At 43.0% G+C, this 16842-nt stretch overlaps 1 pseudogene; it reads right to left on the bottom strand.

The window, feature by feature from the left end:
- Positions 1 to 1688: 1688 nt before the first annotated feature.
- Positions 1689 to 3026, bottom strand: LOC112909263 (activated RNA polymerase II transcriptional coactivator p15 pseudogene; annotated as a pseudogene).
- Between the last annotated feature and the right edge of the window lie 13816 nt (positions 3027 to 16842).

The following is a 16842-nucleotide window of genomic DNA, read 5'->3' as shown; positions in this document are numbered from 1 at the left end:
CTCAATCCCAGGACCCTGGAATCACAACCTGAGCCAAAGGCAGACACTCAACCACTGAGCCACCCAGGTGCCCACTATGGTATCTTTCTAAGGGGACTGGTTTGACCACACTCCTCCTCCCTGCAGCCTGGACGTGCCAGGACGGTCCCTATATCAAATGCTGGGTCCTCTGATCAGACTGGGTCAGGGAAGCTGAAGCCGAAATGGTCCAGCCACTTCTGCACATACACCCCTACCTTTCTCATTCGCGTCCAGAAGGTACGCGCTGGGTGCCCATTACACAACTGTGCGTCCCCGGACTTAACAATAGAAGAAAACTCCTCACATCATCGAGGCAATCTAGAACAGTCGAGTGACCACCCAAGACTGGAATACACAGCCTGCCAGGGGTTTCACAGTGTCCGATCAGCTTCCACTCCTTAGAGAAGTGTTTATGGGATACCTACTCCATGCACCAAGCACAATGCGAGGGGCTGATTTTTTTCTAACCTCAAGATAGCTCTTCAGAGCACAGGCTGTGTGGATGGCCCTCTGTGTCAAAGGCTAGCACAGGCTAAAAGTGGTGGAGATCTTGACATCGAACCTAAATACACCAGACGTGGCCCAGATTTGCTGTCCTAGTCACAGCTTTAGCAATGCAGCTTGACCACTACAAGGGCAGCACGGTTGACAGCATTAATCTGATTTACAAGGGTTGTGTGTTGAATAACCACAGACCACAGCAGGACAGTCATTTCCTGCCTTGAAAGGGGTACTTGCTCGTGGACTATTTCCAGGAGCTCTAGACCAGACTGAAGATCTGCAGTTTTACAAAGAGGCATCGGGAAACGATTTTTATGTGGTTGTACACTGATCTTCAGGCTGACACCTGCCACAGCTTCATCTTCCCCACAGGCTGGGGCATAGGTGTCCCCTCATGCTAGTCCTCCCCACACTGCCTTGGGCCTGCAGCCCCTCCTCCAGAATCCCCCCCTCCACTCCCTCCTCACAGCCTGGGATCCTCCCACCCCCAACTTGGCATCATAGGGAGCCACCCCTGTTGCTGAATATTCTTAATATCGGCCCTGATTACAGGTGGAAAAAGTCTATAAAGACTCTATAGCCTATTCTATAAAGATTGCATAAAGGACCCTATAAAGTAGCATCTAAGTACTTCGTTCTGAATTCTGTTCAGTGGGAACAGGGAAAGTCGTTATTTTCAGGGCATTTGGCCTGTACCGTGAAGGGCAGCAGAGGGAGCCATCTCCCAGCATAAAAGTAGCTACGACCCACAAGATGGCCCGGGTGTCAGGGCCACCACCACCAAGTGCCACACACGTACACCCACAGGCTCAAACAATAGCAGTGTGAATTGTCTCACATTTCTGGAGGCCAGAAGTCTGAAATCAAGGGCTCAGCAGGGTGGATTGCCTCTGAGGGCCTCTCTCGTTGGCTTGCAGATAGCCACCTTCTCTCTCTCTCTTACCTGGTCTTACCTCTGTGTGTGTGTCCTGCCCCACTCTCTTCTTCTAAGGACCCTGGTCATGTTGGATTAGAACCCACCCTAATCGTCTCATTTTACCTTAACCACCTCTTGGAGGCCCTATTTCAATTATGGTCACTTTGAGATATGGGGGTAGGGGGTGGGGCTAGGACTTCAACAGATGGACTTTGGGGCTGACACAATTCAGCCCATTAGAGTCACCCTGTTTTCTTTTTTTTTTTTTTTAAGCTTTCACAATTTTTATTAAATCCTAATATAACAGTATCTGATTTTTTATAGACATCATCCCATGGTGAACAAGTTTAATAAGTGAAAGCAAATCAGACATCTAAGTCATTATTCTCTGCAGACTAAGCAATAAGGTAACCACACAGAACACTACAGGTAACGACATACACTTACTTGCTCGGTTTTCATACAAGCCATGTTTATCAAACTATATCTCCTAATATTTAATACAGTAGGATTAGTGATTGTAGTCCTCATATATTTTAATTACAAGTACCTTATTGAGATAACTAACATTTTGACAGTTCAACTGACTTCCCAAATTAGTATAATATGTCCAAGAAAAAAGAGCAAAAAGTGAAATGAAGACGGAACATGACAAGTTAAGTTACTAAAGGAAAACAATGTAAAGAAAAAAGGGGGGGAAGGGAAATATCACTGGAAATACCAACAAATCTAGACATTGGGCTGGAAGAAAATAGATCAACTATGGTTTTCACAAGTCAGAGTTTATAAATTCAATGCAATACAAATCCTTTTGAATGTAATAGCCAAGGTGAAACTAACAGGTCTATAAACTGTTACTTTTGGCCTTAAATAGTACCAATTCTTTTGAAAAAAGGCCACAACAGTTAAGATTGTATTACTTGATTTTATTTTACACTAGGTGGCGGGCACAAAGCAATCCTCCTTCATCAAGTTGACAATTAGCTTCACTCAGAACACTTTTAATAATGCACATAAAAAAAAAAAGTATTCAATCTTACAAATTGTTCTGCAATCCAAATATACAATAGCTTGGAAAACAACGTTTAGAAAACAAAAGCCAATGTAAAAAGACAGATTAAAACAACTAGAACAGTACAGGTTTTATATGGCTCTGATTTTACAGTTTTCTTACTGCATCATCGATGTCAGAAATCTGTTCCTTCAGCTGGCTCCATTGCTCAGGATTTAAAGAAATACCTTTTCTTCCAGGTTTCATTTCACCTTCTGGATCCATCCAATATTCTCTCTAATATCAATTAAGGACTTTCCCTTTAAAGTCCCAAACACTGACATACCTCATTTTCCCAATCTGAAACATGTTATCATCTCTGCTGCTGCTGCTGCTCTGCTTAGAGGATGACAGAGCTCTTGATTTTTCTCCAGTCTTTTGCTTCTTCACAGGTTTCTCTGGCATAACTTGCTTTTTCCTCTTTAACTTTTTGTCAACCTCACTGTCAGAATCGCTGCCAGAAGAGCTTGAAGAAACAAGTTCCTTTGATTTAGGCATTGCTCCATTCTCATGGCCCAACTGCCTTCTGCTCGCTCGCTTGCAACTTCGAGTCACCCTGTTTTCCATGCTGTTAACTTGGGAAAAGATGTACATTTTTAAATGTTTCTCCACTGTTTTCTAAGAACAGGGAGAAACTGAGGCACCTGGGTGGCTCAGTCCCATTAAGCGCCTGCCTTTGGCTCAGGTCATGATCTCAGGGTCCTGGGATTAAGCCCCAGCATCTAAGCCCTGCATCCAGCTCCCTGCTCAACAGGGAGTCTGCTTCTCCCTCTCCTCCCTGCCCCTCCCCCCACTTGTGCTCACACTTGATCTCTCTCTCTCTCTCTCTCTCTCAAATGAATAAATTAAAAACCTTTTTTAAAAATTTTGTTCAGGCACCTCTTGGGGAAGTTATGCAAGTAAACTTATTTAAAGACACAGGCGGAAGTCGGTGAAGTCAGTACACAAGCACAGTGGTTGGGAGCCACCTCCAGAGGCCAAGTCAGGTTCCTGAGGCATGGAATGGGGGGTTGCAGATGATGCCGTGATAATAAGAGCTACCCCAGACGTCCTCCAACCCAGTCTCAAAAACTCTCTCCTCCCTTTTGATGTCCCCTTCTCTTACTGCCGCTTCATACACCCACGGCTGGGCAGTTCAGCTGCTTGGCCAGCCTGGAGTCGTGCAGGGACTGGTGTGCCTCACCAATCTTTCAGTTAGACAACTGCCATCTGACTGCAGGGGAGCATGCTCTGCTCCCTGCAACAGAGCCTTGTCTGGTCCACCCTGACTTAGAGCCTCGGAGCTGGAACAAGGGCAATAGAGGCATCTTGAGGGATCAGGCTAAGTGGCCCCTAGACTCACCACATATCTCACCCAGCAGTCTTTAAATGTAGTCAACTCAGTCTAAAGAGTTGTCTTAAGGATGAACAAGTGCACTAAATAGTAAGCAGTTGTCCTACCCTATAACCAGTTCATTGCAAATAAGTGTCATTTGAAAATTATTGTATAAGGACACCTGAGTGCTCAGTGGTTGAGCCTCTGCCTTCGGCTCAGGGCGTGATCATGGGGTCCTGGGGTCAAGTCCCACATTGGGCTCCCCTCAGGGAGCCTGCTTCTCCCTCTGCCTATGTCTCTGCCTCTCATGAATAAATAAATAAAATCTTTAAAAAAAAAAAAAGAAAAGAAAATTACTGTACATACTTCCTTATGCATTTTATATACCATGACCACCACTGGTGGTCATGTGACCAGGATGTGACCAGGAAAGAACCGATTATTTGCTTAAAATAGGATTCTGGGATGCCTGGGTGACTCAGCAGTTGAGCATCTGCCTTTGGCTCAGGTTGTGATCCTGGGGTCCCGGGATCGAGTCCCACATCGGGCTCCCTGCATGGAGCCTGCTTCTCCCTCTGCCTGTGTCTCTGCCTCTCTCTGTGTGTGTCTCTGATGAATAAATAAATAAAATCTTAAAAAAAATAAAGTAAAATAGGATTCTTTGTTTAAAGTGCGCTTGTACTTAGTGAGCACGTCAGGACATTTGACACAGTTATTTTTTAAAGAGATTGAAAGCCAGAGTCTGGATCCAGAGGCCAGCAAGCCTTTCCACAACCCTCAGGTCTAGGGGACAGGGGCAGTTCTAATGAAATAAGAAAATAGTTCTGAATCAACACTGACTGACCCAGCTGTTCATCTCTAGATCCCGAATGTCAGCTGGGACCCCTTTCCCTTTGGAGACCAAAGTGTGATTGGTTCGGGTCTTTCAGTACCATGACCCAGGATGAGAGCCCACTGGACCTGTGTTCTTAGACTCTCCCTCTCTGCACCCCAGCATGATCTCAGGGCTTCTTTAAGCTCTGCCAAGTGAATCCACTCATATGCAAAAAAGCATTATGACCGCTCTGGAAAATAGCATATTGCAATGGGGGGAAGGGTAGAGCTCAGGGATTGCATCACTTAACCCACAGGAAACAACCTCAAAATACGTGCTTTAAGATTTTGGCTCTTCCTGTGATCTGCAAGGGCTGGGTGGGGGAGTAGCTCTCTCGTGCCTGAGCTCTTTCTTTCTCCCTCTCCTTCTCCCACATCATGTCCACTCCACTGGAGCCTCCTTCTCAATCCTGGGCCTCCCCACAAGCCTCCTTCTCAACCCTGGGCCTCCAGCCCACATGGCACTATGGTGGATGTATACAGGGAAATCCAGGTCTCCCCAGGGCCCATGCCACCTGTTACTTTGCACCCCATCTAGGGGCTCACCTGAACCTTCTTTTTAACATGATCCACCCTCTTTAAAGACCAGCTAAGCTTACACATAGCTTTTAGGTTTTCGGTTTCTCTTAACAGTCCATGTAACCAGTTGTCTTGTTGAATGCCTTCTACATCAGGGTGACAGAAAGGGCTCTGGAGCCGGACTCCAAGGTTAGAATCCTGGATTCACCACTTACTGTGTGTGTAACTTTGAGCAAGTTACTTATCCTCTCTGCGCCTCGGTTTTCTCACCTACCAAGGGGGGAAGGTGCTAACAGCTCCTGACTCTCAGGGTTGGGGTGAGCACATGACTCAGTATGTCAGGAGCACGCCACAGTGCCCGTGTTGTGTAGGAGCTCAGTCGGTGGTGCTGTGTGGTCTGCACAGGATGAGCTGGGAAAACAGAGCCCAGGGACAAGGAAACCCTCTACGTGGTGTCACAGTGCTGTGATGACGGAAATACAGGGTGCTGTGGGCTTTAGGGAGGGTCTTCCTGCCCATATTCCAGAAGCAAGAGGCTTCCGGGAGGAAGGGACAGATAAGCAGAGTCCAGGAAGGGAAGGAAGGACCAGAAAAGAGGAGGTTGAGGGTCTTCCAGGGACAGGGAAAAGCATTTGCACGCACACCCCCACAGGGACCAGGGAAAACAGAGGTCAAGGGAGGACACTAAGTTAGCCCAGCAGGACAGAGGATGGGAGGAGGAGTGACCCAAAGACGGGAGCAGGAAGTGGGGACGAGAACAGCTGGCCTTCACCCCGTGGAGGAGTCTGCATTTCACCCCAAGGGTGATGGGAGCCCCAGAAGCCCGTACGCAAGGGGGCAGAGGGATGGAACTTGCATTTTAGCAAGATGTTGCCGGCTGCTGGGTGGAAAGTGAGTGAGAGCATGGGATTTTGTATTTTTCATCTTTGCCTACAACCCACAGGAAGTGAAACATGCCCCACCACAACCAGAGGAGGTCCAGAGTTTGAGGGGAGGGAAGCTTATCCATCCCTAAGAAAAACAGTATGAGGGGCAGCCCCAGTGGCCTAGCGGTTTAGCACCGCCTGCAGCCCAGGGTGTGATCCTGGAGATCCGGGATAGAGACCCACGTCAGGCTCCCTGCATGGGGCCTGCTTCTCCCTCTGCCTGTGTCTCTGCCTCTCACTCTCTGTGTCTGTCATGAATAAATAAATAAAATCTAAGAAAGAAAGAAAGAAAGAAAGAAAGAAAGAAAGAAAGAAAGAAAGAAAGAAAGAAAAGAAAAAGAAAAAAGAAAGAAAGAAAGAAAGAAAGAAAGAAAGAAAGAAAGAAAGAAAGAAAGAAAGAAAGAATAAGAGTATGAGGGGGCACCTGGGTGACTCAGGTGGTGAAGTGTCTGCCTTCGGTTCACGTCATGCTCTCAGGGTCCTGGGATCGAGCCCCGCATGGGGCTCCCTACTCAGCGGGGAGTCTGCTTCTCCCTCTGCCCCTCAGCACGCATGTGCATGCTCTTTCTGCCTCTCAAAAAAATAAATAAAATCTTTTAAAAAAAGAAAAAAGAAAGGACAGCAATACAATAAACAATACAATATGGCATTACAAATACCCTAATAGGGAAAATAGGGACAGGGCTTTGCAAGGGGGTTTGAAGCCCTGAAGTTCATGCTTCAGCCTTGGGGTAAAGCCACTCCTGGGACGCCAGGGTGGCTCAGTGGTTGAGCATCTGCCTTCGGCTCAGGGCATGAGCCCGGGGTCCTGGATCGAGTCCTGCATCGGGCTCCCTGCATGGAGCCTGCTTCTCCCTCTGCCTGTGTCTCTGCCTCTCTGTGTGTGTGTCTCTCATGAATAAATAAATAAGATCTTTTTTTAAAAATGAGACTTTCCTAAACTTTAAAATAAAAAAAAGGCACTTCTGATTACAACCCATTACATCCACGTCACATACACACAGACACATCACACATACATACACACATAACATACACACACACCACATACCACACACACCCTTCACTACACATATGCTACACGCACACATACACCATACACACCACACACATACTACACATTACACACACGCGCCACATACCACACACACCATTCATCACACACATACTACATGACGCACACACCACACATACTACACACCAGACACATGCACCACGTACTGCCCACACCATTCACCACAGATACACCACACACCACATGTATCATTCACCGCACATACACACATACCATACACACCACACATATACTTCATGCAATGCACACACCTGAAACAGTTCGATATTTATCATTATTATGTATAGTGTGCTGTGCTATTTTCTATTCTGCTTTTTTTCTTCTATTCCATTCCATTCCATTTTTTTTTCTAATGATGTCTGAGACTCACTAAATTGGTTTCATGAACTACTAGGTCCCAAGCTGCAGTTTGGGAAAATGCTGACTTTGAGGGAAGCATGGAAAGCCCACAGGCTGCTTGTGAACTGGGCTTTGAAGCAGAGGGGGGCCGCAGGGTGTGCTGTAAGCATGAGTGGAGCCCCAGCCCCAGCTCTGACACACAGCCACCTCCCACGGTGGGGTACCAATGGGGTGACGCAGGGCCTTGGAGTCTGCTGGAGGTGCTGACACGAGCGGGCCCCTTGCTGTATTGGCATAGCTAAGCTGACCTTAAGAAGTTTTGATTTTTAAAATTTTTTTATTTAAATTCAATTCAAAAACAATTCTTAATTAAAAAAAACAAAAAATAAATTCAATTCAATTAGCATATAGTGTATTATTAGTTTCCAAGGTAAAGTGTTAAGATTCATTAGTTGAATATAACACCCAATGCTCATTACATCACGTGTCTATAATTAATGCCTGTCACCCAGTTACCCCATGTGCCTATGTTCATCTGTTTTGTTTCTTAAATCCTATTTTGTTTAGCATAATACCCTCTGGTTCCATCCATGTTGTTGCAAATAGCAAGATTTCATTCTTTTTGATGACTGAGTAACATTGCGCTACATAGGGATGCCTGGGTGGCTCAGCGGTTGAGCATCTGCCTTTGGCTCAGGATGTGATCCTGGAGTCTGAGGATCGAGTCCCACATCAGGCTCCCCACAGGGAGCCTGCCTCTCCCTCTGCCTATGTCTCTGCCTCTCTCTGTCTCTCATAAATAAATAAGTAAAATCTAAAGAAAAAAATTCCATCATATATATAGACCACATCTTCTTTATCCATTCATCTGTCGATGGACATCTGGGCTCTTTCCATAGTTTGGCTATCGTGGACACTGCTGCTATTAACATTGGGGTGCAGGTGCCCCTTCAAATCACTATGTTTGTACCCTTTGCACCTAGTAGTGCAATTGCTAGGTCAGAGGGTAGCTCTATTTTTAACTTTTTGAGGAAACTCTGTACTGTTTCCTACAATAGCTACACCACTGTGCATTCCCACCAACCATGTAAGGGGGTTTCCTTTTCACCACACCCTCACAAATATCGGTTGTTTCCTGAGTTTTTAACTTTAGTCACTCTGACTGGTGTGAGGTGGTATCGCATTGTGGTTTTGATTTGTCTTTCCCTGATGCTGAGTGATACAGGGCATTTTTTCATGTGTCTGTTGGCCATTTGTATATCTTCTTTGGTGAAATGTCTGTTCATGTCTTCTGCCCATTTCTTGACTGGATTTTTTTGGCTTTTGGGTGTTGAGGTTGAAGAGAACACAGGCAGCAACCTTTGACTTTGGCCAGAACAACCTCTTACTAGACATGTCTCCAAAGGCAAGGGAAACAAAAGCAAAAATGAACCATTGGGACTTCACCAAGATAAAAAGCTTTTGCACAGCAAATGGTCGACAAAACTAAAAGGCAACCTATGGAATGGAGAAGATATTTATAAATGTTTATCTGATAAAGGGCTAGAATCCAAAATCCATAAAGAACTTAAGAAGATTTTATTTTTTCTAAATTTTTAAAGAAGGTTTTGATTTTTTGATTTTTTTAAAGAAGATTTGATTTTTAATTGTACTTTGCTTACAGTGGGCTGTGGGTTTCCTGTACGTCCCTCCAAATCAACGTTTTCTAAACTGCACTTTGGAGCTGGGTCATGAAATCACTTCAGTGAGTCTCAGACAGCATTAAAGAAAAAGAAGGAATGGAAGTGGAATGGAGTGGAGTGGAATGGAACAGAATGGAATAGAGTGGAATGGAATAGGATAGGATAGGATAGGATAGGATAGGATAGGATAGGATAGGATAGGATAGGATAGGATAGGTTAGGATAGGATAGAAGAGAAAAGAAAAGAATAGAATGGAATGGGATGGAATGGAATGGAATGGAATGGAATAGAATAGAATAGAATAGAATAGAATAGAATAGAATAGAATAGAAAGAATAGAATAGAATAGAATAGAATAGAATAGAATAGAATAGAATAGAATATGCTGCGCACATGGCATATGGTAAGGATAAGTACTGGCTTGTTTGGACTGTATATGTGTCTATGTGTGTGTGTAACTTTGACTTCAGACCAGCCATTGAGTAAGTAAATACAGGGCAGAGAAAATCACATCCAATGATTCAGACACAGAATATACAGAATGGAGCAACCCAAGAAACTATAGCCTGAAAAACAAAAAAAAAATACCCAGTGCCCACAGCCTGTCGCTGAATCTGCCAGATGACGCCTCAGTGAGAGTTTCTGAGTAATTTCTTCACTGGGCCAACTTTTTTCCTCATTAATGTTCATGCCAGCTGTCCTTTCCTCCTGCTTCCAGGGGGCCTGAGTAGGATGGAGCTTACAATAATGGAATGACTCACCCTCCCAAAAGCTATTTCAAAAGCCCTGAAGCCAAGATTGCTCTTTGCTTTTCCTCACAGAGGCCTCTACAGCAACAGGCCACTGCTGGAAACATGTGGGAACCTGCTTCAGGAATTTCCCACAAAGTGGTAACTCAGTCCCTAGTGTGTCAGGGATTTTCCGAGAAATGGCAGCATTGCTGGACTGTTATTCAGCATTAGTGGGTTTTGTCTCTTAAAAACAAAACAAAACAGGATCCCTGGGTGGCTCAGCGGTTGAGCATCTGCCTTCAGCTCAGGGAGTAATCCTGGAGCTCCAGGGTAGAGTCTCACATCCTACTCCCTGCATGGAGCCTGCTTCTCCCTCTGCCTGTGTCTCTGCCTCTCTCTCTATGTGTCTCTCATTAATAAATAAATAAAATCTTTTTTTAAAAAAAAGAATAGTTTCTCAACTAAAAACCATGGCCAGGCGTCTTAATTTGACAATTTTCCTGAGTTGTATGACTTCTATGAAAATGACAAAGTCAAGTTCTACGGAAGTGTATTTTTAATTAATTGCCACTGTGAGAAAGAATTGAAATTTTTAAATGGTACTCTCCTAGAAAAATCCAGAATGTGGAGCCATCATATGTGGATGTATGTATGTGCACACACATAGGAATGTATGCAGAGCCCCCCATGCTGTCTTCATCCCCCATTTCTCCAACCACCTCCTCCCTCCCCCGACCCTGGCCTGCATCTCTCACCCCACTCTGCTGACCTAGCCTTGCTAAGATCCTCATTGATCAGGCTCTAAAATGCAATGGACACACTTCGGTTCTCTGCTTCATCTCTCAATAGCGTTCAATACAATTTACTTTCCTCTCTTTCTAAAAACACTCTCTTCTCTCAGCTTCCACTTGACATCACACATTCCTGGCATTTCTCCTGCCTCTCTGGCCACTTCGCAGCTTCCTTTGCAAGCTATTCTTCCTCTACAAAACCTCAATGTGCACAGTCTGTCCTGGGTCTTTTTCCCTTTTCATTCTATATTTTCTCTCTAGGCTACAAGCAATCATGGAGAGGTCGCATGGGAAATGTGTGAGGGCAGATTGGGGCTGTCATAGTGACAGAGTGGAGCCTGCATTACCAGCGTGTAGTGGGTGGGGGCCAGAAAGCCAGGCAGAGGGCAATATCACCAAAAAATTCTTCACCCGGGAGCACACTACTCACCCCCATTAAGAAACACTGTAGCCACATGCACTCTTAAGGGTTTAGTTACCATCTACAGGCCAACAACTCCCCACCCAGACCTCTTCCCCAAGCTCTGGTATTCCTCTTAGACCCATACATATACCACATATCATGTGGCATGTGTGCATGTATGTATACATGTAGTGAATGGTGTGGGATATGTGTGTATGTACAGTGTGTGGGTGAGTGGTATGTGTGTGTGCAGTGAGTGATGATGGTATGGTGAGTGGTGTATGTGTGTGTAGTGAGTGGTGGGGGTGTGTGAATGTGTATATGTGTAGTGAGTCGTGTGGGAGCGTGCAGGTGTGTGGGGAGTAGTGTGTGTGTGTGTGTGTGCGCGCGTTTATGCAGTAAGTGATGTGGGGATGTGTGGTGAGCGGTGTGTGAGTATGTATGTAGTGGGTGGTGTGTGTTTAGGTGTAGTACGTGGTAGGTGGGTAGCTGTGCAGTGAGTGGTGTGTGAGTGGGTATGCGGTGAGTGGTAAGTGTGGTATGTGGCAAGCATGTGTCTTAACAGGCATACGAAAGTCAATATGACCAAAGTCAACTCTTCATCTTCCCCACAATGCTGCTTCTCCTCCACGATGTCATTCCTTACTTCTTGGCATCACCATTTGGGCACCTGCACCCAATGCAATCACCATACCCTACCTAGTCCAGCCCCTAAATATCTGCCAAACCCTCTACGTTTCTCCTCAGCCACTGCCAGCATTCAGGTCCAGCCCCCCTCATCTCCACCAAGACTACTGCAGTAAGTATCCCCACAGATCTCCCTGCTTTCGAGTCCCTACCCTTACTGCAACCAGAGTCACCTTCTAAAGTAGCAGCTCTGTTCCTCCCACTCTCCTGCTCAGACTCACTGATGGCTTCCCATTGCTCTCAGCTTTCAGCCCCAAATCCTTCCCCCCTGCCTGTGAGGAAGACCCTGCCTGCTTCTCCAGTGTTGCTCACCCTTGGCAAGTTGCTTGAGCTCAGCTATCTCCAGACAGAAACTCTCGATGGTACTTTACATGCTAGCTACTATGAAAACCTTTTTATCACTTAAATTAGCAATTTTGGTGTCAAGAAACATTTCTGAGACTTATCAGCTAAAAAATATTTACTACTTCTGATCATTAAATGAATAAATAAACTATAATCACTGTTGTGGTTTTTTTTTAATGTTTTATTTATTCATTTGAGAGAAAGAGAAAGAGCACAAGAAAGGGGAGAGGGAGAAGCAGGCTCCCTGCTGGGTGGGGAGCTCAAAGTGGGGCTCAATCCCAAGACCTGGAGATCATGACCTGAGCTAAAGTCAGACGCCCAACCATCTGAGCCACCCAGGTGCCCCTCATCAATGTTTTTAAACAAAGAACATTTTATTATGTTAACCAAACCTTTACTTCCTACTTACACAAGCAAAAAACATAATCCAAAACGTCCCCACCTTAGAGAATGCCCCTTCTCTTAGCCTCTGGATCTTTTCCTCCCCCCATCCCGCCCCAGTAGCTAATGCTAACATTTCTGTAGGATCCTAGTATTGGTTCAGATGTCACATCTTCTCTAACTCCCTAGGATAAGTGCCCCCATATATTCTCATGGCTCCTAGTCTGTCTCCTTTCCAGAACTGATCATAACCCTCATGAATTACTTGGCTGTGTTGCACTTTATTGAATGTCTTTCTTCATGGCTCTGGAAAAGCTCTGTGGGGTGAGGAATAAGCTAGTCTCATTCACTGAGGGTCCTATGGCTCCCAGTGCAGCTTCTAGCAGAGTGGACATTCCAGATTCCAGCAAGACTGCTGATTCACCCAAGATAAGCCCAGGAGAAACTTTAGGGAGAAAACTGATTTAAAAAATATGGGAAACTTCTGGGGAATGTGGTTGTGAAAGCATGGGGGGCTTTGGCCAGAAGGCAGGGGTTGGTAGGCTGGCTCTGAAGACTTGAACAGAAAAGAAACCATGGGCTCTGTGCTTGTTCCTCCCCAGCCAATGTCAGGGGCAAACAGTGACTTCTCTACACCCATCCTGACCCAGAACTGTGGTCCAGACATCTCCAGGAGAAAAATCAGGGCATCTTAGCAGTCCTGTGCTTATGAGGAGTTAGAAAAACTAGTAGGGAAATACACACACAGTTGATTGCCTTCTCTGGCAGCTCTGCTTTCAAACCCCCATGCCAGAAGAATCACAATCCAAAACTCTTCCTAAATTGTTTCTCCCTGGTGCAAAATATAGAGAGATAATCTGAGGAGTTTGTTTTGTTGAGTATGGACTACAGGGACTGATCCATCCCCACCCATACCCCTGGGGCCCATGTAGACTCGAGTCCAACCTTCATAGGTAATGCCTGAGAGAGACATCTATCCTCCACAGCCCCACCATAGAAAATGAGCTCGCTGGTCAAAATAGCAAAAAACATTTGAGAAGCATAACCATTTTCAAAACAAACAAGCAAGCAAAAAACAACAAATTTTGAGTTACAGATTCCACCAGAAGCAGAAATGTTGTTTAAGGTAGGATGTTAAAATTAGCCTAATAAATTAGTGAGAAATAAGTAGAAGTGAAACAGTGATAAAGCAATACAAAAAAGGAAACAAGTGTAAGAAATAAAAAAATATATATAAATAATTCAAGTAAAAAAAAAAAACCACCATGAGGGAATAAAGAGCAGACTGGATGCAATTCAAGAACAAGTTGCTGAATTGGAAATCCAGACTGAGGAATTTCTTTAAAAGAAGGCCAAGAAAAAATAAAAAGAAAATATTAGAGAAAAGCAAAGAAATGTGGGTGATGTATATGTAAGTGCTAATATCCCAATAATGAGACTCAGAGGAATAAAATGAAAAGAATAAAATGGTTGGAGGAACAATAGAGCTAGATTTCCTAACTTTAAAAAAATGAAAAATCTCAGAATTAAAGGGCCTATTCAATGAGAAAGAGGAAAAATGGGGTGGGGGGGGTGTGGAAACTACACCCAGACAGCTTAAATAAAACAAGGAACTATCATTAGAAGCCATATATGAAAAACCCACAGCTAACCTCATCCTTAACGGGGAAGAACTGAAAGCTTTTCCTCAAGGTCAGGAACAGGACAGGGATGTCCATTCTCACCACTTCTATTCAACATAGTACTGGAGTTCTAGCCACAGCAATGAGGCAAGAAAAAAAAAAAAGACATTCTACTGAGCAAGAAAGAAGTAAAACCTTCACTATTTGCAGATAACATGATGTTATATATAAAAAATCCTAAAGACTCCACCAAAAAAACTACTAGAACTGATAAATGAATTTGGTAAAATCATTGGATACAAAACTAATATACATAAATCTGTTAATTATTTACACTAATAATAGAAGTATCAAAAAGACAAAATAATAAAATAATATTATTTACAGTTGCACCAAAAAGAATAAAATATCTAGGAATAAACTTAACCAAGTGCGTAAAAGCCCTATACTCCAAAAACTATAAAGCATTAATGAATGAAATTGAAGATGACACAAAGGGAAAAACATTCCATGCTCATGGATTAGGAGAACCAATACTGTTAAAATGTCCATGCTTCCCAAAGAAAGATATAGATTTAATGCAATCTCTATCAAAAATACCAACAACATTTTTCAGAGAACCAAAACAACCATCCTAAAATTTGTCTGGAATCACAAAAGACCCCAAACAGCCAAAGTAATCTTGAGAAAGAAGAACAAACCTGGAGATATCACAATCCCAGATTTCAAGATATACTACAAAGCTGTAGTAATCAAAACAGTATAGTACTGGCACAAAAATAGATATTCAGATCAATGGAATAGAATACAATGGCCAGAAATAAACCCATACTTACATGGTCAAGGAAGCTACAACAAAAGAGGCAAGAATATCCAATGGGAAAAAGACAGTTTCTTCAACAAATGGTGTTGGGAAAACTGGACAACTACAAGCAAAAGAATGAAACTGGACCACTTTCTCAGACCAGACACAAAACTAAACCAAAAAGGAATTAAAGACTTAAATGTGAGACCTGAAACCATAAAACTCCTAGAAGAAAACACAGGCAGTAATTTCTTTGACATCAGCCACAGAAATATTTTTCTAGATATGTCTCTTGAGGCAAAGGAAACAGAAGCAAAATTAAACTATCAGGACTACACCAAAATAAAAAGCTTTTCCACAATGATGGAAACCATCAACAAACAAGGCAGTCTACTGAATGGGACAAGATATTTGCAGATGAGATATCCAAGAGGTTAATATCCTAAATATATAAAGAACTTATACAATTCAACTCCCCAAAAATGAATAATCCAATTAAAAATGGCCAGAGGACCCAAGTAGGCATTTTTCCAAAGAAGACAAACAAATGGCCAACAGATGCATGAAAAGATGTTCAGTAACACTAATCATCAGGGAGATGTAAATCAGAACCACAATGAGATACTAGCTCACACCTCTCAGAATGGCTAAAATAAAAAAAAAAATTAAAAAAACACAAAAAACAAAAAACAAGAAACAACAAGTTTTGGTGAAGATGTGGAGAAAAAGGAACTGTGGTGCCCTAGTGGTAGGAAAGCAAACTTGTGCAACCATTGTGAAGAACAGTATGGAGGTTCCTCAGAAACTTAAAAAAGAAAAAAAAGAAAAAAAAAAGAAACTTAAAAATAGAACTACCATATGATCCAGTAATTCCACTACTGGGTATTAACCCAAAGAAAATAAAAACACTAATTCAAAAAGTTATACACACTCCTATGTTTATTGCAGCATTATTTGCAATAGCCAAAATATGAAAGTAACTCAAGTTTCCATTGATAGATTAATGGATGAAAAAGATATATGTGTCTGTATGTACACATACACACATATACACACACAATAGAATATTACTCAGCCATAAAAAAGAATGACATAGTGCCATTTGTGACAACAGGGATGGACAATGCTAAGTGAAATAAGCCAGATAGGGAAAGACAAATACCATGTGATTCCACTCATACGTGGTATTTAAGACACAAAACAAAGAAATCAAGAGATAAATGAAAGCACAAACTTAATATAAAACGAAACTTAAATAAAGAGAAAAAAACTGGTGGTTGCCAGAGGGGGAGTGGGTGGAGAGGTGGGTGAAATAAATCAAAGGGATTAAGAGCACATTGATCATGATGAGCACTGAGTAACTATGGAATTGTTGAATCATTATATTGTACACCTGAATGAATATAACACTGTATTCTACTTTTTTAAAAGTACTCAGGAGTTGAGATTTAGTAAAAATAATAATTTTTTAAAAATACGGTGCTATCAAATACAGAAAATTCTGAAAGCTTCTAGAGGAAAAAACATTTTATACAAAGGGAAAAAAATCAGATCGACACCAGATTTTCCAACAGCAACATGGATGCATGAAAACAATGGAGCATTCTTTTCAATACTTAAAGAAGTACTGAAAGAAATGATCTTAGAAATATATATCCAGCAAATTGTCACTTAATATCAGGGCATTAAATAAATACTCTCATTTATTTGTTTAAAAGATTTTATTTTTTAAAAAAGATTTTATTTATTTATTCATGAGTGACACAGAAAGAGAGAGGCAGAGACACAGGCAGAGGGAGAAGCAGATTCCCTGTAGGGGCCTGATGTGGGACTTGATCTCAGGACCCCAGGATCACGC

The sequence above is a fragment of the Vulpes vulpes genome, chromosome 15 (genome assembly GCF_048418805.1).
Source record: "Vulpes vulpes isolate BD-2025 chromosome 15, VulVul3, whole genome shotgun sequence".
Classification (NCBI taxonomy): domain Eukaryota; kingdom Metazoa; phylum Chordata; class Mammalia; order Carnivora; family Canidae; genus Vulpes; species Vulpes vulpes.
The sequence above is the reverse complement of the archived record's forward strand: the minus strand, read 5'-3'. Positions and strand labels throughout refer to the sequence as shown.